Raw genomic sequence first — 27,972 nt, forward strand, 5'->3', positions numbered from 1 at the left:
GACAGTCATCTTCAGGCTCATCACCTTGAAAATCTTAAGTCCTACTAACCAGCAACATGATTTGATCCATAGGAGTTATTTCCTTTGTGCATGAAGGTTTTGACTTCTAGTTTAAATAGCATTTCTAAAAGCTTAATGAACCTGCAGTCAGAGGCTTCTATTAAAAGAAACTTATTTTAGAAATTAATATAGCCAGTTAGCTCAGTATGACTATGGACTGGATGACTAGTGTTAGATTCCCAGCAGAGGCAGAGGATTTTTCTACAAGTCCCTGCATCCAGACCAGCCCACCCAGACTTCTTTCGCGTGGGTAGTAGATAGGCCTTTCTGCAGGGGTAAAGCTTGGATAGGGCATGCCGCTGAACAAATCATTCCCATGTAATGCAGAGGTCAAGGACAAATACCAGCTTTATGTCCTGTCCTGTCAAGTGCCTTCATTGTGTGTGGTGGGGAGTTTATTTTCATTGTATGTGTAACAGTCTAAAAGTATACAGGTTGTCGGTCTTCAATTTTGTTTGTTTCAGACTTAAAGGTTGATTACACGATCACTAACAACCCAACCAGCAAGCGAACATTCAGGGTAAACGCAATTGCTGAATGTCCAGCAAAATTACGGTACGTTCAATCTTTTGTGAGCTACATGTTTTTCATCAGTAGATAGCTTTGAATGTACAGGCATGTTTCTGACTTCACATGTGCAGTTATATGAAATGAGGAATATGTTAGCTACAAGTTTGCCTTCATAATTTCTACCATCTGCTGAAATCTCTTTGAATTTTTTCCCTGGAAATAGGTATCTGTGTTAAACAGAAAATTCTTTAAAGTGGTAAAAATTCAGTTTCCCTGAGATTGCATTATGAGTATATTTTATGATGTTATAGGAATATTTTGCTTTACATGTAATGTTTTTTGATTATAAAGATTTCAGTTGGATGATGGTCAAAGGATATCAGTTCAAGATTATTTTGCCCATGTCAAGCGTATACAACTGAGATTTCCACTTCTTCCATGCCTTCATGTTGGTTCACTTAAGAGAGAAAAGCCAGTATATCTTCCACCAGAGGTAGAGTACGCGACTGTAATCTTGAGACTTGCAAGGAATGCAGGAAGTCCGAAGTGTTAAAGGCTGACGCCATTTTTCCTCCTCCACCTCAATTCCCCACACCGCAAGTCTCAAGATTACAGTCTTACACTGTAAGAAACCTTATTTTGAATAGATGTATGGTTCTTTATGCACTGTAAATCAGCCCCTATAGAACAGGGTGGGACTGATTACTCCGTGACTGTATTTGGACTGTTTCTTAATACAGCTGACATTATTGTCATTTTATGTAGTAGAAGGGAATTTTCCTTTCCATACAGATGGTAAATTTTGTTTTTCCATTTATTGTATTTGATTCTTCCTTGGATTTCCTCTCATTGGTGTGGACTGTCTTATAACAAAGCCTTCTCCATTCTTCGCTCTCCTCTTGTATCTGTATGTCTTAATTTACTTAGTCTGTCCTCATGCTTGGTCTCTCAGTCTGTTTCTCAAATCACTGGAAGGTTTAGATTATAAAGAATTAATTTACTTATTTTGCATGTGTTTGTGTTTTTTTACTCATATTTACAGTGCTTAATTTCAAATATTTAAAAACAGAGTTCTAAGAGTATCAGATGTAAGAAAAATATATTTAGTGATTTGTGAACTGAGTTATACAATGATTTATAGAGTTTCTGTATTGTTAGGTTAGTTAAAACCAGGACATATTTCTAGAAAGAATTGGCAGTGCTTTTATGGCATGTCTGACAAGTTTAACATGTTTTGACAATCTTTATTTTTTATATTTTAAAGCAAAATTGCTGGTATTCCTTACTGGTGCATGCTGCCACAAAGAAGGCACTGGTTACAGGGGGCTGAAAAGTAGATCAGTTGGGGAAGCAAGAAATATAAGCAGAATTTTATTTGGGATACTCTTGGAAAGCAGTATTTTTTTAAGATTTACGTTTTGGGCATATAATTAAATGATTTCACTTTGCTTGAAACCTGTAATTTACATGAACATGCATTGATAAATTTCATGATATTATGAATCTGCTCTGATCATGCATTGAAATGCAGTTCTTTTTTTACAGTTGTGTGAGTAACAGACAGACTTCTGCAATGATAAGGCATACTGCAACAAGCACTGATACGAGAAAACAAAAAATAATGGACATGGTATGTTATCTTGGTTGTCTTTCTTACTGTAGCTGATATTGTTTTCTTTATTTTGTTAAATTACTTCCAGTATGTCTTGCAATCTGAATTTTTGCTTTGTACATGACATGAACACACATTTAGTTATCATGTTCATAAAATGAAACTCACACACCAGACGTCAAAATTGGGTGATTAGTACTTCTGCTGAATATTTGGGAGGTTCTTGGTCCAAGGCCTAGCTATTGTGGTTTGAGATTTTAGTAATTCTCTTCAACTTCTCCAGGTAAGTGCTGGGATAGTGTTTTAAGACAAGGCCATGACTGGTTACTTCCACATCCTTCACAATTCAAAAGTCTTTATCTCCTCATTAAGCACTATATTCTCTATATAAACTGTGCAATTAAGAAAGTGTTGTGTAATGAGGAGCACAAAACACATTCATTGTGCCAATATTTTCTTACCTATATTGGACTATTTGTATGTTGGACACCATTTCATAAATTTATTGAACAAATACTACAAGTGACACACAATGAAACGACATACAGATGAAAAAGGTAACCTTCTAGTTTGCATCAAGGTAGAGGTTTACGATATGGAAGCCATTTACCACATGGCAAACATAAAAGAATTATTTTAAGTTCTTGCGTCACTTTGTCCAAGGTGTCACAACTTCCACTGAATTTGGATATGTGTATTTAATTCATGAAGAATGTGTTGGCCGAGGAGGTTAGTAAACTGCATCCCTTGCGTAACCCCATTAGTGTCGGGTCAGGGGTTCTGGGAGGCCACGTGCAAGGCAGGTTTTCATAAAGGTAGTCACCGACTTCCAAACGCCAGAGTTGCAGTACACAATCCTGCTGGAACTAAGAATCCTGTTGTGGAAAATCTTCTGACAGTTGTGGCATTAACCACTGTTGCAATTTGATGAGATACATGATGCCTGTAATTGTGCCTTCTGCAAAAAAAGATCTGACCATAAACCTTTGTTCTGGATAAATAGCGTGTGGCTTTTTGGTACCCCAGATCTGGACATTATGTGTGCTCACACATCTAATCAGCTGGAAAGTTGTGGAGAACCTGTGGGGTGTACTCCCCCTGAGGATGCCCTTGGGCTTTCTCACCAAGCTTCAGTCCATGGTCTAACCCAAACCCAATCTTGTCCTTGAAGTTGAATTTGTGGGCATCTGTATGGCATGTTTTTCAGCAAAGATCATTGTTCCATGTATCTCTTATTGAATGAACTTTTATGTTCTGATCATAATTTGTCATGGAGTGAATTATGATTAAGGCCATTTCATATTCGTACAATACACGTTCTTGTAATGAGTATTATGAACCTGATGAATGGTTGAAGTCACAAAGTAGGAGGATGGTCCTGTCTCAAGATGCTGTTAAGCCACGATGGCATGATGGCATTTATGTGATCAGTGATCAAACAAACTCCTCATGCTGCCTCCTATCAGTGGTCACATGAATTATTTGTTATGATGTCCATAGCAGCACCGATGACATAATTGTCTATACTAATATCAGTAATATGAATTATTTAAGCTGCAAACTGTCAGTGGCTTGGCAGCCCAGCGTAATGTATTAGGTTAATTTGTTGTTATAGTGACATCAGAAGAAAGTATCTTCTGTGGATGGAAGTGAATTAGTGAGCTTTTTAAAAATTAAGTATAGTATTTCTGTGGTGTAATCCGTAACTGTATCACTTTTGTGGATTAAGACGATAAATATGAGTGTGTGTGAAAAGAATAGTTATAGCAAATGGAAGGATCAATTACTATTCCTATATATGATTAAGGAGATAATGTTAAGCAGTGTGTGGTGTAGAGTACACCTTTGGAACCTTTGTGTCTTCCAAAGAGTATTACTTTTCAATTTTGGTGTTGCTTTAACATAAAAATGAGAATGTGAATTATGTGATGAAGTACAATATTAGTGTTGTTTTTTATACCTTCACACACCATATTATTCATTTGATATCGCCACCATTTCATAAAACTTTAATGTCATATCTTATTTCATTTTATTGTTTTGTATGCATTTGATTCTTTCTTTGCAATTTTAATCTATTTTGTGGAGTAGCCAAACATGGTAGGATCATTGGAATTTATCTGTTCAGTTGCAGAGAGACTATTTTGAAGTGAGAAAATTCCAGTAGTGTGTCAGGACTTATATTGCATGTGTTATTGGACCAGGACTTTTGATAGGCCTTCATATAGTGTGGTCAGATTTTTTGATAGATAATGTCTGAGTTTCATAACCTTTAGGTGTATAATTGAGAAGTGATAAGTAAATATAATGTATATTGAAAGTAGTAATAATTTCATATGATGTGTAGGTGATCGGTTGCGTAGTGTGGATGGACGTGAAGTTACATTCCAAACCATCGACTCAGTTCTAACAAATCTCAGCACTCCTGGTAAGGCAAGCTGTAGTGTTTTGTATAGCATGTGGAACTGCTAAGAATCTGATGTTAATTTATGTTAACAGTTCATGTTTCCCTTACAGGTAGAGCTGAAGTTGCAGCGAGTTGCAGGTCGTGATGTTACAGCACAGTTGTCAGTTGAAAGCCCGCCCAAGGTTTGTATCTTATATGCTCAGGCATTGTAACATTTTGGAAGAGTATTGCATACAGGGCTTTGAAATTAACATTCATGGACCAGAGTCCTCTTTGAGGACTGATAGTTGCTCAGCTAGTCAAGAAATTTACTACCTTTATGGAACCTGGATGTTTACAAGGACCTGTCACTGTGATGGTGAGCTAGAGGAATTCTCTTCACACCGTTTCTTGAAGTTCCATTCTAACTTTACCATTCCATCTAGGCCTGTATTTTTCAGAAGGTTTATTCCTTATTCTTTCTGACTAATATTTTGTATGAATTATTTATTTCTTTTATGTGCTACGTGTTCAATTTCATCTTGTATCTCGTCCTTAATTTGATCAGAGTGCCCAGTACTGTTGATAAAACTGTTTTTCTGAAAATGTGAGTGCCAGATACAAGTATTAGTTACGTCGTCTGTGCAAGATGTTCCCAAGTGATTCATAATGAGAGAGAAACAGATGTGTTGGAAACATGAAAAGTTGCATGTGTCAAACTCGGTACATATCCCAATGCATGTATTTGTCTTTGGCCAAAAATAATTTTAATATAAGTGTTGTGTGGGAGACTGAGACTGGTATTTATCAGTGAATGTGCTGCCATAAGCATTTCAGAACTTGAAGGTAGAATACTTAATTGAATTTTTGAAGCAGGAGATTTGTAATGAGTCATTTGTTTGATGTCAGTAAAGCAAGCAGTTGAACATGGTTTTGATATTTGGAAATTTGGAGTTTGGTTTCTGGGTTGTACTGGTAGACTGAATTCTTAGAAGTAGTCAGTATTTTTTTACAAAAAAAAATTTGATGCTCTGTTCTAACAGTTTATCATCCATACTTTTTCATAAAGAAACAAGGCACTATGCCAATACAGACTTCAGCCAGAAAACTAACAATTTCTAAGACAGACAACTTCTGAATGATGCAGTCATGTGATAGCAGCAGGTTCCAGCTCACCAGCATTACTAATTGCTACACAGAAACATCTGTCTTGTTGTTTATTATTGGATCTTGTATTGTCCCTTTATGGTGGCTGTTGTAAACACATTGCTCCAAATATTTGCTGAACAGTTTTTTGCACATGTACTTCAATCCATATTAAGAGGTCAAAGCCTTTTCCATTTCATCTTGAGTCACATACCACTAGTAAAAATAGTACTGGACTTGTGTAAGAACTTGTTCGAAAATATATCTTGCAGTAGTGTGTAATTTCTGTGGAAAGACTGCATTTTATAATTTTGGAGCAAAATAATTACTTTCAGCGTTTATATTTGATTTCCGTCGAGGCTCTTAATTTTTGAAGGTGGCACATAAATGTATACAAAATTTGTTATGTACTGCTACAAACATCTGCACACTTTTATGTATGTATTTTAATCACGAAACCGAAACTTACTATTACATGCAGGGAATTCAGCAGTCAGATTTGGTGAAACAGCTATTAGGGACCACTGGTGCTGGTGAACTGAGCTGTGTTCTACAGGAACTCCCAGTAGGAGTGTTATACCTCACACAAGAAGGTCTTACTGAAGGAGGTCCTGAGAACCAGGGTGTTCTGTATTGCTACCCAGCTCCTATGCAGAGCAATACGCTGTGTTCTGCACGAGGAGCCTTCATTACATTGCAGCATCTTCTTCCTGATGTGGCCCCATCTCCGCCAGTGAGGTGAATGTCCATACTGCAGCAATCAACTATATTGAAGTTCAGTAGTAAGTGAGAGAATTATTTCTTCCTTACCATTTTTGGTATTTCTGGCCTTCCCTCCCTCCCTCACTCCTTTTATCCTGGCTCCTGTTTAAGAGACGTAATCCACTACTGAGGTGGGAACATCCTTGAAGAGGAACCAAGCATATTTGGTACTGGTATCATTTTAGACTTGTGTACATTTGGTGCCCACTTCGAATATTACACTCTGTTACTTGTTATCCCGATTAACATTTTTAATGAAGATGGCTGTCGTCTGGGCTGTTTCACTGTGTGGTCTGGTAGAAGTTTACTGATGTTTCAGAGGTGCACACTGTCTCTGTCATCAGGACAATGATTCAGCAACCCAGAAGACAGCCTTCTTCATACTTGCCACTGTGAATACCTGAAATCTTACTACATTTTTATTTTTTTTTTTTCTCATTCTTGGTAATGTCAGGGTAGTAACTTCAAATAGACCACAATTGCATATTTCCATATTCTTATATACTCAGCATTAATTTTTATCTTCTCATCGTATTAAACACCAAGTGTGTGTTCCTACTAAGTATGTGTTTTATTAGTATCACCTGCTATGTCCCTTCAGATAGCCAGGATAGCTCAGTTAATAAAGTGACTGGCCGTGGACTGGATAGTCAGCCTTAAGCATGGGCAAGGATTTCTCTCTTTGTCACCATGTTCATATTGGCTCTGGGGTCCACTTACTGACCTCTTATCTAATGGGTAGTGGGTAAAGCAGCCATAATGTGAAGTTCCATTGCCAAGATTAAGAAAGCACGAGTTACATATTTACTTCCTTTCATGCCTTCGTGGCTTGATGCTTAATCACAAGGACATTTAACTTTTTAAATCCGTCCATTTAATTTAATATACGAGGCGCGTCCCAAAAGTAAGTTTCCCACTCGTCCCACAGCTAGCAAACCTTATATTGCGCGAAGCGACTGTGCGTACGTGATAGAGCAATGACGCAGCATGGCGCATGCACTAACGGCACTTCCCGCGTTCTCACAGTAGCATCGTTGCAGCTGTTGAAGATGGAGGTTCTTATTCCAGCTCCCGCCGACTGTGAAGTGCGGTCAGTGATAACGCTAGGCCGCACACGGCTCGACGGACAGCAAGTCTCCTGCAGGAGTTCAGCTGGGAGGTGTTTAATCATCCACCCTACAGCCCGGACCTCGCTCCCAGTGATTTCCATCTTTTCCTACACCTCAAGAAATTCCTGTCCGGTCAGCGTCAGCGTTTTGAGAATGACAGAGAGGCGGAGATGGTTGTCACACAGTGGTTCCAATCCCAGGCGGCAGACTTCTACGACACAGGTATTCAAAAGTTGGTCCCACGGTATGACCAATGTCTCAATTCCGGTGGCGAATATGTTGAAAAATAGCTGGACACCTGCTGTATCTGTTGCAATAAATATTTCCATGAAATTGTGTTTTGTTTCTGTAAACGGCCCCAGGGAAACTTCCTTTGAGGACGCGCCTCGTATATAGCCCAGTTGTAATAGTTTATGAAAATTTATTGCTCCCCTGACAAGTGTGGGGCAGTTACGTGTTCTGAAACACTACAACAAAAGACTGTGAAAGTAGTTGTGCTTGGAAACTTACAATTTCTTAGTTTATTCATATAGTTTTGACATTAATAAAACTTAAATTCTTTAAAATTATAGACAACAATAAGTAAATTAGAATGATGTCAGAAAATGTTGTTCCATTTTATTTGTTCCAGTTCAACTGTTCTGCTGCGTGGTGAGTTAACTCATGTAGTGTGCACAGCTCAAGGGAAGGAAGTCATGCTTCTTGCACACTGGCACATAGCAGGTTGGTCATATTACATATCTTGCATTCAGAAATGTTGTTATTTTATCTGAGATTTGGGTATCTCATAGTGGTGAAGGTGTCAGTTGAATCAGTAGTGTTCTGGATTGTATGTGACCGATGATACTGCATGGAGTCACGACCCCGAAGATAAGATTTTTGTGGTGTTTGGGAAAAGTCTACTATTTTCAGAAAATAAAGTCACCTTTTCTTCAAGTCAAAATATTGACAGGTTTTTTATTATTTCTCTGTTTCAAGATTAATGACAGCACTTACTACTGAACCTAGGATCTTTTGTATACTAAACTAATACTATAAGCAGTAGAATAATTTATATAGTGACTTAGGAAAGATTCCTTTTCGTTAAATAGTGCCAGTTTCACCTCTGAGTCAGTGCTTGACTGGACTTGAAAGTTAGTAATTCAACTTTTATTTTGTGCTTTTGAAATGTTTCTTATAGGTGTCCCTTGCGTGAAGCTGTGCAAGTAACAGCTGATTTGGTGCACAGCTTACAGTTCAACTATCAGACCCTTTCACGGTAAGTATAATCAACAGTTGCTACCCTTATTTATTATACAGAATATCCCTGGGGAAAGTGTACGAACTGGAGATGATAAATGAACTGATATTTGTAAGATTTGAGTTTTTAACAAACGGTGAGTATGAAGATTTGTGTCTTCTGGGTTGCTGCGCTGTGTAGTCTGGTTGTAGCATAGTTAATTGTAGGTCTTATCTTTTTTTGGACAGGAAAGTGTTAAGGGGCTGGATTATGTATGTATGTCCCTGGCAAGATTCATTATCTTATGGTAGACACTGTATCATCAGATTCCTCTGTAGTTGGTTATCTTCATATTTAATGTATACTTATGACTATCAAAATAAGATAACCAGAGATGTTTAATATCTGTTTTTTGCATCCTATTTTGGTGTAATGTTTTACAAAAGCTTATGGAGATGTGATGTTACCCTTAATTTGGTCTTATTTGAATAATAATTGGTAGAACCATATATTTTATATTCTGATACTTAACTTTTATTAAAGGGACAAGAAATGCTGGTGGTTCTGTTGGAATCTGGAGGATGCACAGTTAGGTATGTACAGGATACTTTAACTTTCATGCACAAACATACTCGATATACAAAAAATACAATATACAAATATACACAGATATAGTGAGTCTGCTAAATCTGTTCTATAAGAATAACAGATTCAAAACCTTTCATTGTTCAGGACTGTTGTGTGAGCAAGCAAAATCCTCTGGTCATTCATATGGGCAGTGCGACATGATTCCATGAAATGTGTGCTGGTTAAAAAGAAAGAGAAATTGCATTTACAGGTCATAGGGAAATATGAGAACAGTGATGGATATCCATGAGGCATGTGCTTCTTAGAACACTGGCATCAGTTGCAAAGAATGGTCAGTGATTTTTAGTGATCATTGCATATAATTTGTTTCTGTTCATTGATTTTTCATTTCTTTAACTGACAAATATGATTTTACAGTCCACAAAACTTTGTTGACTTTACATTTTGCTATGCAGGATGACCTGAAAGTCACTGTGGTTTTAGAAGTCTAGAAACTCTTAACACTTAGAACATATTAAGGAACAAATGCTGAGAAAGAATGTATTAGTAAATTTTTTACATGTCTGTTTTGTAGCCTCTAGTTAATAACTGATTTCAGCCCTTACATTCAGCAGCATCGCTGGAGTTATTGTTTCAGCAACTGAGTAATCTAAGTTGGCCACTTGCCCATTTCACGGGTACGTGGTACTTCGTAGCCCCATATGCCACACCACACAAACTGCAATTTCTAGGCATTGCAATCAAAATCTTTGTGTAAGACTGAGTGTATTGTTGGTTTTGGTATTTGCAGTTATATAACGGCTGTCTTATTTGATATCTTCTTTGAATGCTTTGTTGACCTTTTTGTAGGCATGCCATTACTCATTTGTTCAGATTTCTCGTACCAATCTCTCGTCCAGTTTTGTTTTTGCTGCTAGGTGGATCTTGGTGGTATGTTTGCCAAAATGTTCATTTGCACACTAGTAACAAGGACTCCAATCTCGATATAAAATCTTATGAACAATTTCTATACCATGTGAGCCGCAGGCGGCCTCACACTTAGGGAGATTCAACGTCGCGTTCAGCCACGTGATGTGGGAATAATGCTTTGTAACTTTGGCTCCGATACCTTAAGAATACAATCTGTCTACAAATCAACTGATTTCTGCAATGGCCATTAGACATGTATATAAATATAGGTTATAAGTCTAAAACGTAGGCTGATGATACACATGGTGGTGATGAAATCTGTTATGGTGTCATTTACCATTTTAGTAAGTTTACCCTTATTAATACATATTGATCTTTTATGAAGGAGGTCAGAGTCGGAATCACAGATTTTAGTACCGACTCCACAGCCCTGCTAGTAACAGACTTAAATTCAGTTAACCACAGCATGCATTGTGATTTCACTTGTGGGCTGTCCTTTTGTACCAAAGCATATCATCATGTATGTAAGTCTGATGCAGGAACACATTACTTTGTAATTGGCTCAAGCTTTTGGTTAAATTTTCATTTCAATATTCTGTTTCTTCAGTGTGTATTTAGTTAAAAAATTGAGACGCCTAAAACTCTTTTCGTGAGTGACTTTCTGAACTCTCTTTAATATTTATTAACAAAGTGATACGATATTCTGTTCCCAGTGTATGAAAGGAATGACTGTAGAGATACAGTAGGCTGTAGATTAAGCAGGTTAAAATAGTTTGTGTTTCAACAAATTCATTCTCAAATTTGGAAGAAACATAGTTCTCATGCTATTGAATTTCCAGCATGTATGATTAATTCTTCGTGATGCATATTAGTGAACTGTGATTGTTATGGTTCTGTTACAGATTGGAAGGATGCACTGGACCAGATGTATGTTATGTTGAACAGGCTCAAGACACACTTGCACATATTCAAAAGCTTGGTATTCCAGCTGTAGCTGTCAAATGGTAAACAATGATGTTAAATAAATATGCACTTTAATAACATTACTGAGAACTTCATGTATCAGTGTTATAACTATGGTACTTGTTGAACATTTTCAACAAAGTCTGCACCTCTTCGCTCTTTGAGAGCAACCTTTATTCACAGAAAAACATCAAAATAAATATTTATATATATCATATTGGCTTTTATATAATACAGAATCTTTAGATGGGAAAATTTGCGTCAGTACTACTTGCCTAATTTTATGTCTGCCACCAAGAAATGGAAGAAACTAGTGAAGTGTTACGTATGGAGTGTCGCGCTGTATGGAGCAGAGACTTGGACACTCAGGAAGAAGGAACAGAAATACCTGGAGAGTTTTGAAATGTGGTGTTGGAGAAGAATAGAGAAGATCAGGTGGACGGATCGAGTGACCAACGAAGAAGTATTGAGGAGAGTCAACGAGCAAAGATTACACGAAGGAAAGCTAACTGGCTGGGACATATTATGAGAAGGAATGGATTAATGAGTGATATCATCGAAGGCCAGGTTGAAGGAAAGCGAGGACTGGGAAGAAGACTGATACAGCTAACCGACGACCTTAAACAAGGAAAGAAGATGACGTTTCAGGAATTAAAGCGAGAAGCCGAGAATAGGGACAACTGGAAAGCTCTTTTTGGGCAGAGCAATGGACCTGTCGTAAGACAGAACACTTAATAATAATAACCAAGCAATGGCTCATCAGAGTTTTACATGGAAAGAAGTAGCCTGTTGGAGATTTATTTTTCATAATTATTTTAATTGATTTCCATTTTAAACATTCTTGGTAATAAGTGGATAAAACAGGCAGGAGTTGACAGTCCATAAGTAATTACTGACAGTGTTACCACATAATATAAAAAAAAATATTTAGGTTGGCATCAGGGCCACGTCCACAGGTGATACAGCCTGAAATGGTTCCTGTGCGCAAAACATCACCCAATTTTCTTGAGTTTGTTCGGTCTGCTGATCCATCAACTCCATCTAAACATGCATCACTAGTGAGTGAGTGTACAGTTATTTATCTTTATCCACATTTGTATGAAAATTGGTTTAATCATAAAGTAGTATCTTATATTAATTACCCCATGACTCATTCTCATCCAGTGTATTTTGTTATGTAATGTACTACAAGTAGAAAAACATTAAGTTGAATTTTGTAATTATACTAATATATACTGCAGTTTAATTACAGTGGGACCTGCTTCAGTGTAAAGGCTTTCTTCTAGGGATTGCAACTGAATTCTCTCAGTTTTGGAATATCTTTTGTTTAAAGTTTTGCTCATTTTACAGCTCATATTACTGTGATAGAGGAACCTTATGTGAGAATTTCTTTACTTTGACTTTACTATGACTTTTCCTGGCTCCAAGATAAACATTTTGTGATAAATTTATAGTACAAACAGTGCAAAAACACACACACGTACAGTGTAAAATTGATATTGTTTTACGTACTTTTTTTGTGTCTGCTATTTTAGAGGTGAAATTTCTCTCTTGCTCCACCATTAAATTTCTTGTTTGTGGTTTCAGTATCTCACACTGTTCTTAACTCTTGTCGTTTCTCTCCATTCATGAGGGTTAGAGTTTGAATCCCATTTTATTTAATGCCATATTTTTAACTTGTTAGGTTATGTAGTTTCAGATACCAGGATGATCTGTGAATGATGAATTGGAAAAAATGTGAAAGAAACTGGTCATGGCTCCTAAGGGAGAAATTGAGAAAAATGTGTAGAAGGTTTGCCTCTTAATTCCATCTCTCTAGAAACTGTAGAATCAGCTACTTTTATTAGTAATCTGTTTTCTCTGTAGGTGGTAGTTCTATATCTCTTGGTTCTCCTTATGGCAAGAAACCAGTGGAAGTGACATCAATACTCGAGCATCGGACAGAGGACTGGTGTTCACTCCTTCAGGTATTTGCACTTACTGATCTAGTTTATCTAGTATGTATTAGGTGCTCTTTTTTCAGTTATAAATTAGATGGAGTGTGAACTTGATCACTCACGCCTCACTATTGGTATGGAACTTTTATCTCCATGTTCATATAACTTCATCTGAAGATGCTTGAACATAGGAAATACTTAAGTCACGATGATTCCTAGTTTAATGAAAATAAAATGGACTTAATATGAAAGACTGTTAAGATGCTGACATGTACAAGGCTCAACTTCGGAGGATTCAGCCAGCCAGGCGACCAGTGTAGTGAGTGAAGAGGCTGTTCCTATACTAGGTCGACGAGCAGAGAGAGAGAGCAGGGTAGTCGCCGTGGTAGTGATACAAGTGCCACGCTCACATTCAGAACGATCTGACAACTCAGATTCAGACTGGGAGCTGCGGCAGGTGTGTAGTGATTACAGCCACAGTTGCACAAGGATTGCAGTACTTGTGCAGATAAACTTCTTTATTTGTGGACTTATACTAAAATTGCTGTTTGAACTTAATTCTGTCCATGAAATCTTTCAATTTGCTATTCTGATATGAAATTACTTTTTAGCACTGATGTTGCTAAGATTAATTGTTTTTTGGTTTTGTGAAGTGTTTCAGTAAAATGGTCTTGATTAATTTTTGGAACAATCTGATTTTAACGTGTTTATTGTTGAAATAAATTGAGCAGAAGCCGTAACAGGCATGTATGAAATTTAATTTTTTGTTTTATTGCCACAGAACAAAATTCTAAGGTTAATGGATTCTACTTGCCTTGAGAATTCAGTTGTTAGTCAGCTTCCTGTCATTGTTAGCTGTTTTTAATTTTGAGTTCTAATTTGCATTTTGGTTGTTTGTGTGCCTGACATTGACAGTGTTCTTTCTACTTGGAACTTGATCACTGTCTTCAGTAGTAATGTTACTAAAAATAATTTAATAATTTTGTCTAATTTTACAGTGGACTCTGAATAGCCAGTTTGACTTGTCTGACATGGGACAGTCTTTGCTTAATGACATCAGTGATATATTACCTTCAAAGTAAGTGCATGTCCTGGATTGGAAAGATAAAAAGGACATTTCTGTTACATCATATCACTTCATGATTTGAAAGTGGTGGCCGAGAAATCAAAATGGAGTGTAATATTGAACCAAGATGTGCAGTTAACTATAACCACACCTTGGGAGAGGTAGGCTTTGGTGATTAAAATATAGAATCATCCCTGATTGGAAGGGAAAGGGGATTAAAATAGTACAGATCTTGCATAACAGTACATGTTGCATACATAGTGTACAACTCATCACAGGGGAAGTTTCATAATCTGAAATTCAGATTGCCATAGTTCAGACATAGAGGAAAAAGCTACTTTACTGTTCAGTGCAAGCGTAGACAGGTCCTTCATAAATCCAGTACTACAGAGGTTCTACAGAATGCATTTCATTACAAACTCTTGCCCAGTTAGCAGTATCAAGGCCACCAAAAAATAAACGACACCACTGATTTGTGCCGAGGTCGTGAAGTTGTCCTTTGTCTTGAAAACTGTTTCGAGGCATTTCACCTCAAATTTAACTTATAAATTTGTGAATTCCACATCATAAAATAATTATATCAGTGTCTCCATTCCAAGTAGCATGAGATTCATAAAAAAAGTATACAAAAATACATGGCGCCACAAATTATAAGATCACAGTTGACACATCTTCACTGCTGTGGGAACCTTAATCTTGGATAATTCCAAAGTTATTGCAGTTTCTTTGCAGGTCTACAAATGAGCTGAGGTATAACACAGGTCATTTATATGCCTAGATCGAGGGTTCAAACATGTATGGTGGCCTAATTGTAAGATCAGTGGGCATGGATTACTTTGTGCGTTGAATGGTATACAGTCCAAGCAGAGAGCAGGTGCAGTCAGAGAGGTTGCAAGAGATCCTTCGTAACTTCAGAAGCAGTTGTCAAGCGATACATGACCTGCTGTATTGTCTGCGTAGAAATCTGATTACTGTTTGTATTGTATTCTGAATGCATCACAGAATTCAAATTTAAACCTGAAAATGCATTTTCGTTTCCATAAAAAAAATGCTTTTATAGAATGTACGTTGACAACTTGTATTTTGATTCACCAATACTTGTACTGCGATTGATCTTCCCACATTTGTGCAGAGTTGCAAGCAGGAACTGTTGAGGACATTTTAGACATCTTCAAGAAACAGTTGCTGCACTGGCTCTCAAGAAAGTTCTTCTGTATAGAATAAATCTGATTTGTAATAATTTTCAAGGCTATAATGTGCTATTCCATATAAATTTCTGGATACTGTTGTTTATAAACATATTGTAACTATGATTCATTTCAGAACAATTGTTTACTTTAATCCGTCTTATCACAATATTTTAAAATTTCTTATAATTAAGATAATAAAATATCATTGATGTTCCATATCGATTGATCGATTTACATTTTGGAACATTTGCACAACATGTTTCAGTTTTTATTGACCCACACCTATACGAAGACAGTAGTACTTCTGGACATATTGGAACAATCACTCCTACATCTTAGACCGATATGTACATCTGATAAAATTTAAGAAAAGACAACACCTCACCCAAAAATGAAAAAACAAACGTAATGAAACATCACCAAATGGAATCATATTTGAGTTTTAAGTTCGTAGATATTTTACACCTGATGATGGTTTTATAAAAACTGAAACATGTCGTGTAAAATGTTCCAAAATGTAAATCGATCAATCGATATGGAACATCAATGACATTTTATTATCTTAATTATAAGAAATTTTAAAATATTGTGATAAGACGGATTAAACTAAATAATTGTTAGAATATTCACAATATGATGCAATTACACTATCTTACTTCATTTCAGAAGCTTATGGGCCAAGAAATATCCAAGTCTTTAATTAACAAGTCTTTGGTTGCAATTAAAGAGCATGGAGTTCTTTTTTGAGTGCACAACAAATGACGGAGAGTGCACCAAAAAGTCTGGACATTTGGGCTGTATTACCTGATGGCAGAAACAGATCCAGTTTCTGAAATGTAGTTATAAATCTTAAGATGACAGACAATGCCCAAAACAAATTTTGTCATCAAAAATGTATTAGGTTGTTTTGTTAATGTAGTTTTTTAAAATTCATATGTTTGGAAATGAAGTAAATCTGTACGTTATTTAAATAGTATGGAAAGCCTTAATGTACTGCTTTGTGGAGTTGTAAATTTGACATTGAATGGAAGTTCTTAGGACCATTTTGTAAATAATTTGTTAACGACTGCTTTCATATATATAACATGAAGTAAGAATTATACAATAAGGAATTATTTTCTTGTTCCAGACGACTCTCCTTTACCCCTCATCCAAGGGAGGTTTATGTGTGTTACCATGACTCTGCCCCACAAAATATGGTTGAAATTGCATTTAGACTTGGTCTCAGCGCTTCAGGCTAAGGAAAGAAGTGCCATAGGAAATGGAATTTTGAATTGCAGAACTGTAAGGTATGTGAAAAGAAATGTTTGAGAAAACACAATCCATTTGCGAGATAAAGATTCTGACGGTGACGAATATGAATATGGCTGTACCCTGGAGGTAGTAGGCACCTCTGAAATGTCAGTATCTACCAGACTATACAGCACATCCCAGATGACAGACATTTGAGAATGAAGTTCAATGTGTAACTTTGACTTTTGGGCATAACCTGCCTCAGTTGTTAAAGATCTTCCAGCTTTTTGGCAAGCACTTTCCACCTTCAGAGTGATTGTATGTGGATGTTATTACTGATTGTAGGAAATTAAGGTGTAAGGCTGTGATGGCATCCAGTGACTGATCATATAAAGTTTTATAAAAGAATTTTAAACCTATTCAGAAGTTGATGGTGATCTCATATCTGTAATTTTCCTTATAAAGGAATTGACATTCTAGTTCAGTTGAAAATTGTTCTATAAATGACGTTCCATATAGGGATAAATACTCTTAATTTCTTGGCTAATTGATTTGGACAAATTAAATGTTTCTACTGGATTAGAAACATTTTATTTCTTGGTTTCACACTGCTTTTTCCAATCTTCATAAACTTGGTACATTTTCTCTGCTGGTTTAGTGTCATCTACATGTGCTGTAGGTTCCTTATTTTAATTGCATCTTTACCTTGGAGCATGATAACTAATGTATAAGAGGTTATCATAATGTTACTGGAAGTTTTAAAAATATCAGTGATCTCATCATTTATGGTCTGATATATCTGCTGCCCTGTCTCACAGACAAGTTTTGCAAAATATCTGCCATACCCCTGACAGCTTTATAGTATGGCGTGGTACTTATAGCCGGTGTTAAACATTTATTATGGTATTTGTATTTATTTATTTCAGGAATACCACAGCAAAATATGCTTAGAAACTAAATAGAAGTATTACAGATTAATTGTACAATCAAAATCAAACGAAACATAATAGAAGGCTGCCATTACTTTGCAAGTGGAAGACAATGACCAGAAAGCATCTTGAAAGAAACAGCTTTTATGATAAAGTAAGTGGTTATACAGTACACCATAGTTTTGAGACAAGGTTAAGAAGAATGTTTGTGATGAAGAAAACATAGTGATTGATATCTGCAAGGGAAAGTTGAAAAGTAAAGGCATATGAAATGTTTCTAAAAGCAATTGGTACACCAACATATCTTGTAACCCACAGGTTAGAAGCTTCTTATAGGCATAATAAAGCAGGGGAAGAGATATACTGTACAACCTACAAGAAACAAAAGCAAAAACTTTGCACTGGGATTATTAAAGAACTCCCTTTAGCTACCTTTATGTGAAATAAATCTTAGATTTGTTCTGTTATTTGTCAGTATATTTCCATTAAACAACAGTACATCAAAATGCCAGTTATTTGTACACAGACTGTTACATACTTTAATCTATATTCTGTTTTGCTGAAATTGAAGGTGTGTAATGTGTATGATGTATTCTTCCAACAAATAATCTCCAGTATGATCCGTCGGTGATTGCTATCTTGAATTTGACATGAACCACTGCTTAACTTTAAATATGTTAACACGCAAGGCACAGATCACCAGTCCGATATTTTTCCTGTACCATTCCACATTGTATCGAATGTGGACTTTCCAGTTCTTGTCTAGAAAAGTTTTATAGAATATGGACATTTCATCAGCAGTTAAAGTTTGTTTATCTGTTCCTGAAGTTTTGTCTGATGGAAGGTTGGCATCAATGAATTCATTTCGCTCCTGTTAAACAGAGACATTACCTTGGTTGGTTGAAGACTGTTTTGATCATCTAAAGGAAAGACAAAATTTTAATGGCATAAACCCTGTCATAACAAAATTATGGAGATTAAGTTAATAGTCACCATACCAACATTAATGATCCACAAAGTACGACTGTTCTTCCTAAAGCACATATATGTTACGTGAAGCCAGTTTTACGTAATAAAGGAAATGAGTTTGCATGCCTGTTCAAGCAACGTACTTGAAACAATATAGCGAATCTGTCACTGATGCATGGTGCATCTTTGTGTCTCTCTTTCCACCCATCCAGTCTACAATTCAATTGCATATACCACATAATAAAGTCTTTGAAGAATTTGGTATTAATGTTTATGGGGTTTAGTGGTGAAGTAGGAGAGGCATTAGACATACCTACTTTTTCATAGGACTGGCACTTCTGTGTACAATATGGAACATAACAAAGTAATTCATTTGTAGATGAAAGGACTAATAAATAGTTATACAAGTTGGAAAGTATTATAAAAGTCAAACAAGTATATTTCTTTAACTATTCCTCTGACTGTATATCGACAATATAACTGTGACTGTACCGTAATGAAACTTTGATTGTGTTTTATCCAAAAAGGCTTCATTCAACTTCTGAACTTCTTCTCTACGAACACAGAACTCCTTTTCAGTTTCATGTTCATTTCTTGGTACATGGAAAACAATCGGTCGTAGATTTGATATAGGATCTGGTGGTCCTATCGTATCATGCGTTGTTGGTTTGGGCGACGCAGATTTTGGAGGAATGTGTGTTCCACACTAAAATGAAATATTTTGAAAATTATTACAAAACTTGTGTAAAGAAGAACTTTCAGTAGCCAGCTGCAGGTTAACCAGATCACAGTTTACTCATGGTTCTATAAAATGAATGTTCCTTGCATATTTAAATGAACTATACTCTGTGACAGAAAACAAGACTGGAAAGGTACACTATGTGGAGTACACAAAAATTCAAAGGTTTTCTTTACATCATATATGATGGGTAAAACTGATGCACAGTATCCTTGGAAATGCAATAATTATAATACATCACTCCCTTCAGGAGAATATTCATGAATCTGTTGGTGTACAAAAAACATGCCACTGTATTCAGTCCAGAACATTTTCTTACATGGAACAGATAGGCAAATACCGTATATAAGCAGAATAATTGTTTTGATGTAAATACGTCTATTATGGAAGGGTCATTCGGCAAAAAGCGTAACGAAGATGTGTAAGTTCCATATCAACAATGTGTAAATATGGACCGACAACAACGGTCAGCTTTTATAACAACTCCTATGTGCATTATTATGTTACTAATTGTTTACTCGGCAATGTTGTGTTACGTTACTGCCGTCAACAGCCCGCTTTAGTTATTGCGGAAAGAGCTGAGCTGCGAATCGCTTGTAGAAGAAGTGCGTCGTAGACTAGACGATTTTGTGCTGGTAAAAACGTTTTAGAATATCACAAGTACTTGTATAAGAATTATTACATTACAGAGACATATTTACCATTTGATAAAATATTGGTTCAACTTGTGGTAAATACAACTGTTGTGTCAGGATATGGGTGACAGAAATGCTGAATTAAGGGACAAACTTCATTCAGATCCTTCAGTCTTGACTGTAGCAAAGTAAATCATGGGAGATGGGAATTTGATGTTATCTGTGGCAGGTAACTTGGAAAGTTTTGGGTTTGGGGGCATGAGCAAACATGTTGGAGATCACATCAGTGAGTATGCTGACAACCAATGAAAAGCATGAGACTGCACAGAACTGTATGCTTGGAGCTGATAACAGTTTTTCCTTGCACACAATAGGTAGCTAGGTTACTTCTCAAACTCAAGTATATAAATGCCAAATTTTAAGCACAAACTGAACCAGGGTATATATCCAAAACCCAGCCAAGTGTATTTATATGCCAATAACAGCCAAGCACTAACAACAATACAGACATTACAATACAAAAGCAAACAAACAATTAACTGAAAACATAAATGTACAATATTGATTTATTGCAAAATAACTAATAAGTAAAAAACTAAATGTTATAGATAAGTAAAGTAATAATTAAACTAAAAACAGTTTAATTTTGGACAAACAACATACAAAATAAAGTGTTATACTAAATAAACAATAAAAAACAATGATTATTGTTTAAAGAGCTGACTGACATCAGTAAGCAAAATACGATCTTTGTTAAAGATGTTGATGCTCCTACAGACTGCATCTGGCAGAAGGACTGGCCTTGAAATTACGTTGTACAGTAGAGGTAGAGTAGTCTCTGATAGACCTAGTAGGTATGCAGAGACTAACTGTTTCAAAAACAGATGAGCAACTAATTTTGCCTTTAAAAACATTGATGAGGAAAAGCGCATCCAAAAGCCTCCTCCTTAAATGCAACGATAAGAAGTTTAATCTAACTAATATATCATCATAATTATAGGCACAAACGCCATTAAAAAATCTAGCGTAACACAGAGCTACAAATTTCCTTTGAATCCTTTCCAATTTAATGGAATCTGTATTAGTAATAGAGTTCCAAACAACGGATGCATACTCAATTTTGGAACGGACTAAGGTACTGTACAAGACCAAAAGGCTATCAACAGTGGAGAAGGAAGAAGTAATGTACCGAATCAAACCTAGCATTTTCAAGCTCTGTGATAATATATAGTTGATATGCTGGTGAAAGTAGAGCTTACAGTCCAATAGAACACCGAGATCTTTAACACAATGGGAGTGTGCCACCAGGTTGTTACACAATTTGTAATTAAAGTAAATACTGTTTGTCTTCCGGGTGAATGATATAACAGTCGTTTTACTTAAATTAAGTTGCATCCCATTCACAAGACACCAATTTTGCACTGAATGGATGTCGTCCTGCAACAGTTTGCAGTCATCAACATCGCTGATACTCCGATACATCTTTAAGTCATCAGCAAATAAAAGGCACTGTGAATTGTGTATGGAGTCGCAGATGTCATTAATGAATATATTGAAAAGTAAGGGGCCTAGGGTGGAACCCTGAGGCACTCCACACTTAACACGATAAGGATACGAAAGAGTTCCAGATACACGAACAAAAGATTGCCTGTCAGAAAGATAACTTTGGAACCAATCAACATAACTGGGTGATAGTCCAAAGTTTCTAAGTTTCCCAGGAAGAATATTATGAGGAACTAAGTCAAAAGCTTTAGTAAGATCAAAGTATACCGAATCTGTTTGTCCTTGAGTACTAACTGAAGGTAAAACGGAATTAATGTAAGTAACCAAATTTGTTGCTGTGGAATTAAATTTACGAAAACCATGCTTTGAGGGATATAATCTGTACTTAAAAATTTTTTCCAAGTGATCATAAACAATAAGTTCAAATATTTTAGAAAAGTTATTAAGAATAGAGATGGGTCTATAATTGCTAACAATGGAACTGTTGCCTTTTTTAAACACAGGAACAACAGCTGTTTCTTTCCACAGGGACGGAAAGGTGGCACTATTTAGACTTAAATTAAAAATATAGGTTAATAAGGGAGTGAAAATATCAGAACAACCCTTAATTACTAACGAAGGAATTCCATCTAACCCCACACACTTTGAGGGTCTGAGGCGCTTGATGGCCTTGCTAACTTCAGCAGGAGAGATAGGAGCGGCTGGCAAAAAATCAGAAGTAAAAGTATCGGTAGGAGTGACGGACCGGCAAGAAGTGTTAAAAATTGATTCAAAATGCGTAGCAAATTCATCAGCAATGTGTTTGGGGTCAGTGACAAACTGATCACCAACTTTCAGCTGAATGAAGGAGTTATCTTTTCTTTTGAAATTTGAAACGTATTTCCAAAAATGCTTAGGGTGAGTCTTAAGACTGTCATCAACAGACTTTAACCACCGCCGCCTAACTAACTAACTAGATGGCTTACCGAACCCGAAGGTTCATCACCGAATTAACCAAAGCCCTCCACCGGACCCTGTCCTGGGCCAACAAAATCCAGTTTCCTTCAACTCCTATCTCGGATAGATCCCGCCTGAGATTATCCTCCCATCTACGTCTAGGTCTCCCCAGCGGTCTCTTCCCTTCAGGTTTCCCAACCAGTACCCGGTGCACACCTCTTGTCCCTCACTCTTCTCGACTTAATCACCCTCACAATACTGGGGGAGCAGTACAGATTTTTAAGCTCGTCATTGTGCAGTTTTCTCCACGCCCCATCGTCTTCCCTCTTAGGCCCAAATATCCTCCTCAACACCCGATTCTCAAACACCTGCAATCTGTGTTCCTCCCTCTGAGTGAGAGACCATGTTTCGCACCCATACAAAACAACAGGCAAGATTATTGTTTTGTATACTTTAATTTTCAGGTTCTTAGAAATCAGACGGGAAGACAAAATATTTTGGACTGAGAAGTAGCAAGCATTTCCGGAATTTAGTCTCCTCCTAACTTCCTCACAAGTATCATTTTGATTTGTTATTGTTGTTCCCAAATATTTGAACTTTGTAACCCTTTCAAAGGATTTATTAGCTACCCTAAGATAATTTTGCCCGCCTGTCTTCTGATGACGAGATACTAACATGTACTTAGTTTTTTCTGAATTTACTTCCAGCCCCACTTGTCTACCAGCCTCTAGTAAAACTTCTGCGTTCCTCTTTATTGTATTTATATCGTCCCCCAATAAATTAACATCATCAGCATATGCCAATAGCTGATGTGTCCCGTTCAATTGCAAACCCTCCTGCCTACCTTGGACCTTCCTGATGGCGTATTCTAGCGCAAAGTTAAAGAGCAAGGGAGACAAAGCATCTCCTTGTTTTAGACCGTTCTTGATGAGGAATGTCTCAGATACATATTTACCTACTCGGACTTAATGGTAGCCTTAACTAATTTACGAAAGTGTGCAAAGTAGGAGTAATGTACATCAGAGTTGGTCTTTTTAAACCGACGAAAATAATGATTCTTTTTATTGATGTAATGTTTTAAGGCGCCGGAAAACCAGATAGGAAATTTAGACTTATTTGAATGCTTATTGGGAATAGCTAAATTTAATGCATCAGTAACCACCGACTTGAGCTGTTCTACGGCGGAGTCCGCAGAGGACAAGTTGTAAACGCAGGACCAATCATAAGAAAATAAATACCTATAAAGTAGTAAATAGTCAGCACGCGCGTAATTGCGGGAACATCGAGAGGGCTGTGAATTGGTAGTCAGAGATATATTTCTAATATCAATAACCAGGGAAGGATGAAAAACATCAGGTTTAACCAAATCGTGACGTTTACAGAGGAAAAGTTAGCAAAGACGAGATCGAGTAAATTCGTGTTTTGGATGGTAAGGTTGTGCTGAGAAAGTCCGAGGAAGCATGCGGCACTGTGAACGACATCCCCTTTAATTTTGGTATAGTAATGTGAGTTTGCTTGAGGGAAGCCGTGTGTCCAATCAAAGCCAGGTATATTAAAATCACCTAAGAGAACTACCCGAAAATGTTGAGGGTTTAATTTCTTTTCCAGAGAATTAAAATAATTTTCAATAACTTTACCATCAGTGTTAGGTGAAAAGTAGTGGTTTCCAACGAGTAAGTTGAAACAATCAGGAAGTGGAACTTCAATCCAAACAAATTCGCTGGTAAGTTCAAGATCAAACCTGCGTTTACAACCAGCCAGAGATAGGTGAACTGCCGTCAGAACACCACCACCCCTAGTTAAGTTAAGATCGGTATAACCTCTGTCAGCGCGGAAAACGAGATAGTCATCAGGAAACAGATTGCGATTACAGAACGAATCATTAAGCAACGTCTCGGTAATACATATAATTTTGAAATCATTAATACAGACATTATCATGAAAGTTGGTACATTTAGTACGCAAACCTCTAACATTTTGGTAAAAGATATCAATAGAATCCAAACGCTTAGAACCAGACGTGGTGAGACGATCCGAAATGGTGGCACAACAGTTTCCTGACATAGTTAAGTGGTACTGATGCTTCCCCCAAGCTCCTCACAAATTCTGGTCGGCTTGGTTGTAGGGCTCATTGCAGTAGCAGTCAGAGTCAGCCGTTGTTGGTACCGAAATGAGAGGTGCATCAGGGGAGTACACCTGATCAGGGGTCAGCTTCCCATAAAAGGGAGCAATCAGGCACCCATTTGGCCATACACCGGTGTTATTTACAAGGGGAAAATACTCTTCGTTGACCAAAATGTGAAAGGATGCATAGGAATTAAATTTGGTTTTAAGCCTAGTGCAAACTAACCTTTTGAGGCTTAACTGCTCTTTTAAGGACTTATCTACGTCAGCAGTCGTGACCTCAGGGCTGAATCGTGAGACAAAAAGGGCTTTGGACCTTTCCCTTTTGGATACAATGAGTAGAGAAGCAGAGTTTCTCACCCCTAACAACGGCTGTCTGCGTTGTCTAACTGTGTTGGCTGAGGTTGTCCCAGAAGATGGCTTCTTTTTATTACTTACTGTTGTAAAACCTTCAGTGTCCACAATGGAGACTTTAGGTTTTAATCCAGCAGACAGGACGTCTTTGTAGGATTTGGATCCCGCTTCGGCGACAGACGACACAGAACAAGGAACCGCGTCCGTGGCTTTGTTTGCAGGAACAATGGAAGATTTCGTTGCGGGTGCTGCCGGCGTAGGTGCGCTGGAAGATAGTCTGCTAAACTGATATTTCAAATATTCGTTGTCTTTCCGAAGTAGCTGTACATCTTCGGAAAGTTTACAAACCATCTGGACGAGATTCTCAATAATCTTATGCGTGCTAGCTCCGTTGAGCCGCACCATCTCGATCTGGCGGCCGAGTAACTCGGAGTCTGCAAGAATAGGCTCCCCATCAGGAGAAACTTCCTTCACTGGAAGTTCCGAAGTTGAGGCAGATCTCAAGCTTCTTCTAGATGCGTTTTTAGCGCTACAAGAACGATTAGCCACAACACACGATGCACAATTGTATGTCGATTTCCCTTCCACCATGAGAAACGAATATTCGGTGTCGCTCATTTTGAGGCAGGAGAGATGAAACCTTGTTCCACAAGGCCCGCTACATCTAATAAATTTTTGTTTACCGTAGAACGGTTTCTCACACACCAAGCAACAGTCTTTGCTAGCAGCCATAGTGCCGGTAGGCTGTGGGCGAAGCACACTCACTCACAGTTATTCAGCAGGTACGAAGAGCTCACAAAAACACGTCCGCTCACCAAGGGAGCTCGACCAATAATAATAATAATAATAATAATAAAAGTTTTCTGATGTAACACAAAATAAAAATAAAGAATCATTCATTGTGTACAAGATAAATCGAAGCACAGTATTCTTAATGACGTTCTAGTTGCCATACATATCAGTCTTGAATTTAGCAGGAAACTATTCCATGCAGTACAAATTTTTAGTAAGTTCCACTCCAACATGACACCAAATCCAAACACAAACACCTCAAGATATCGGCCTAAATAATATTGCCATTTTGAGATGGTAATTTCTATCACATGGCTCTGAATTAAGGTGGATATACACATTCATCTTCTAACCAAGGTGGTAATTTTTTTGCACTGTTTATACACACAGCTCAGTAAAGCCCAAATGTTAAAATGAATTACACCGAGTGAAAATGGTAAGAGAATTTGGTGGCATGACTGATCCAGACAATTAAATGAAAACTGAAATTAAGTACAAAACATGTGCAAACAAAACCTAACAGATATTCTGACCACTGAAACAGAATCGTTTCACTGTGGCAGGATAAGATTCAAGAGGACATCATACTACCCCACTATAGTGACTTCATACAAACAGTTGGATTACTTAATATTGTTTCATTTGTGCCTCTAGTTCAACAGTCATGGCTCCACATGTTTATATTTTTGTCACATTATAAAGTTAGGAATCTGAACCTACTCTATGGGGCCCTGAAAAGTGCTATTCCTATCCATTCATGGTGTGCTGATCACATCAGCTTGAACCAGGCACCGGCTATTCCCTCTCCTGCAAATCTGATTAGATCACACTTGCCTTTCTGCCAACTGTACAGATCTTTCTTCTAAGACTCACTGTCCCCTCCCTATTTCTACCATTCTCACCAATCCTTGATCACATAGGGTCTCACCTTCACCACATCCCATGCTGTTGCCCTAAATTAAGAGAGCACACCTGATGAGACCATAAAAGAGCTGTTTCTACCCATTCACAATTCACTGATCCTATTGTCCTGAGGCTGCCACATGGTTCCTACCCTCTCCCATGAGTCTAGAGGGACAACACTTGTGTCTATATATCATCCAACTGTTCCCATTCTACATACTTTCACCCGAAGGTGGCGGGAGCATGTTCATCTGAAACATCAGCAACAGCCCACATCCACATGGTGCCAGCACCCGAAAGCAGGAATGAATCACTGACAATGCTTAAAATCAGTTATAGTTATAGTTATAATCTTCCTAATTATTATTCCACTGAAGATTAATGGCAAAGCTACTAATACAAACACGATAATTTTGTAATAATAAATACTATCCTGTACGTGCATGACAGAGACACAATTTGGACATTTTAGATATGGAAATAAAATCAAGATGACTTAGTGGGAGAGTCAAGAATTAAGTGCAGTCACCAGGGAGAGGAGGATATTGATATATTACATTACTATTCTGGAGATCCACAGCATTTTATTTACTTATTTGTGGTTTAACAGTAATGCCAACATCTCAGATTAAAGTGCCAAATTATAGGGTGACAATTGAATGAATTTGAAGAAATGTGGAAAAAAGAGGTGATCACTTAATTTAAGGTTGTAACCTGACATTTTCCTGAAGGGAGCAAAGAAGAGCACAAAAGCGTCAGTCGAGACAGCCAGTCTCTGGACTCATATTTGAGCCTGGGACCTCCAAAATATGAAGCAAGAATGCTAGCCACTTGACTATGATATTTGGCAAAAGATACACACAACAATAGAGATTAAAGGAATACTGAAGAGAAGGCTGTGAGAAGTGACGGTTATGATATCCCTTACAAACAACAGAAAATCAAGACCTGCAACAGTGAAACAAAAAGAGTTTATTCACCCAACTCCATAACCTAAAAAACTGTATATATAAAAGAAACTGCAATGGAATGTTATTTAATATATGCTTGGATTAACCAAGTTGCTAATCATGTATCCACTGATCACTTTTAACAAAAGGTATCATTACCTATGAAACCCAACACTCTATTTTGCCATATACAATGTGATACTCCAGTATTTCAAAATAATACAATACCTTAGTAGTAAAACACAATGATATGTCACAAATAGCGTAATTTTGAACATGTTACATTTGCTTCAATACAAACTGGAGGGACACACTTCAGGCTTTTATTCAAGGCATGGATATTTATCTAGCTACACTCAAAAAAATGTATACAGTACTATTTGTATGAAACTGAACTGTTACTTTCCATTATTTATTGTATTAATAAAGCTAAATATAATACCTAATA

The 27,972-nt window shown here is 37.1% G+C and overlaps 1 pseudogene across 1 annotated transcript; it reads left to right on the forward strand.

Annotated features, from left to right (window-relative positions):
• Positions 1-524: 524 nt before the first annotated feature.
• LOC147870955 (uncharacterized) lies at positions 525-27,970 on the forward strand (annotated as a pseudogene). The gene is made up of 16 exons (XR_015532984.1): positions 525-615; positions 922-1,063; positions 2,116-2,200; positions 4,700-4,771; positions 6,196-6,452; positions 8,217-8,308; positions 8,800-8,843; positions 9,348-9,397; positions 11,204-11,305; positions 12,196-12,441; positions 12,615-12,643; positions 13,131-13,231; positions 13,470-13,658; positions 14,200-14,279; positions 16,587-16,746; positions 17,617-27,970. The product of XR_015532984.1 is annotated as an uncharacterized LOC147870955 (transcript).
• The last annotated feature ends 2 nt before the right edge of the window (positions 27,971-27,972 follow it).

This window comes from Zootermopsis nevadensis, unplaced genomic scaffold (assembly GCF_977971745.1).
Source record: "Zootermopsis nevadensis isolate Lab colony 2312 unplaced genomic scaffold, Znev_1.0 Znev_ptg000082l, whole genome shotgun sequence".
Lineage (NCBI taxonomy): Eukaryota > Metazoa > Arthropoda > Insecta > Blattodea > Termopsidae > Zootermopsis > Zootermopsis nevadensis.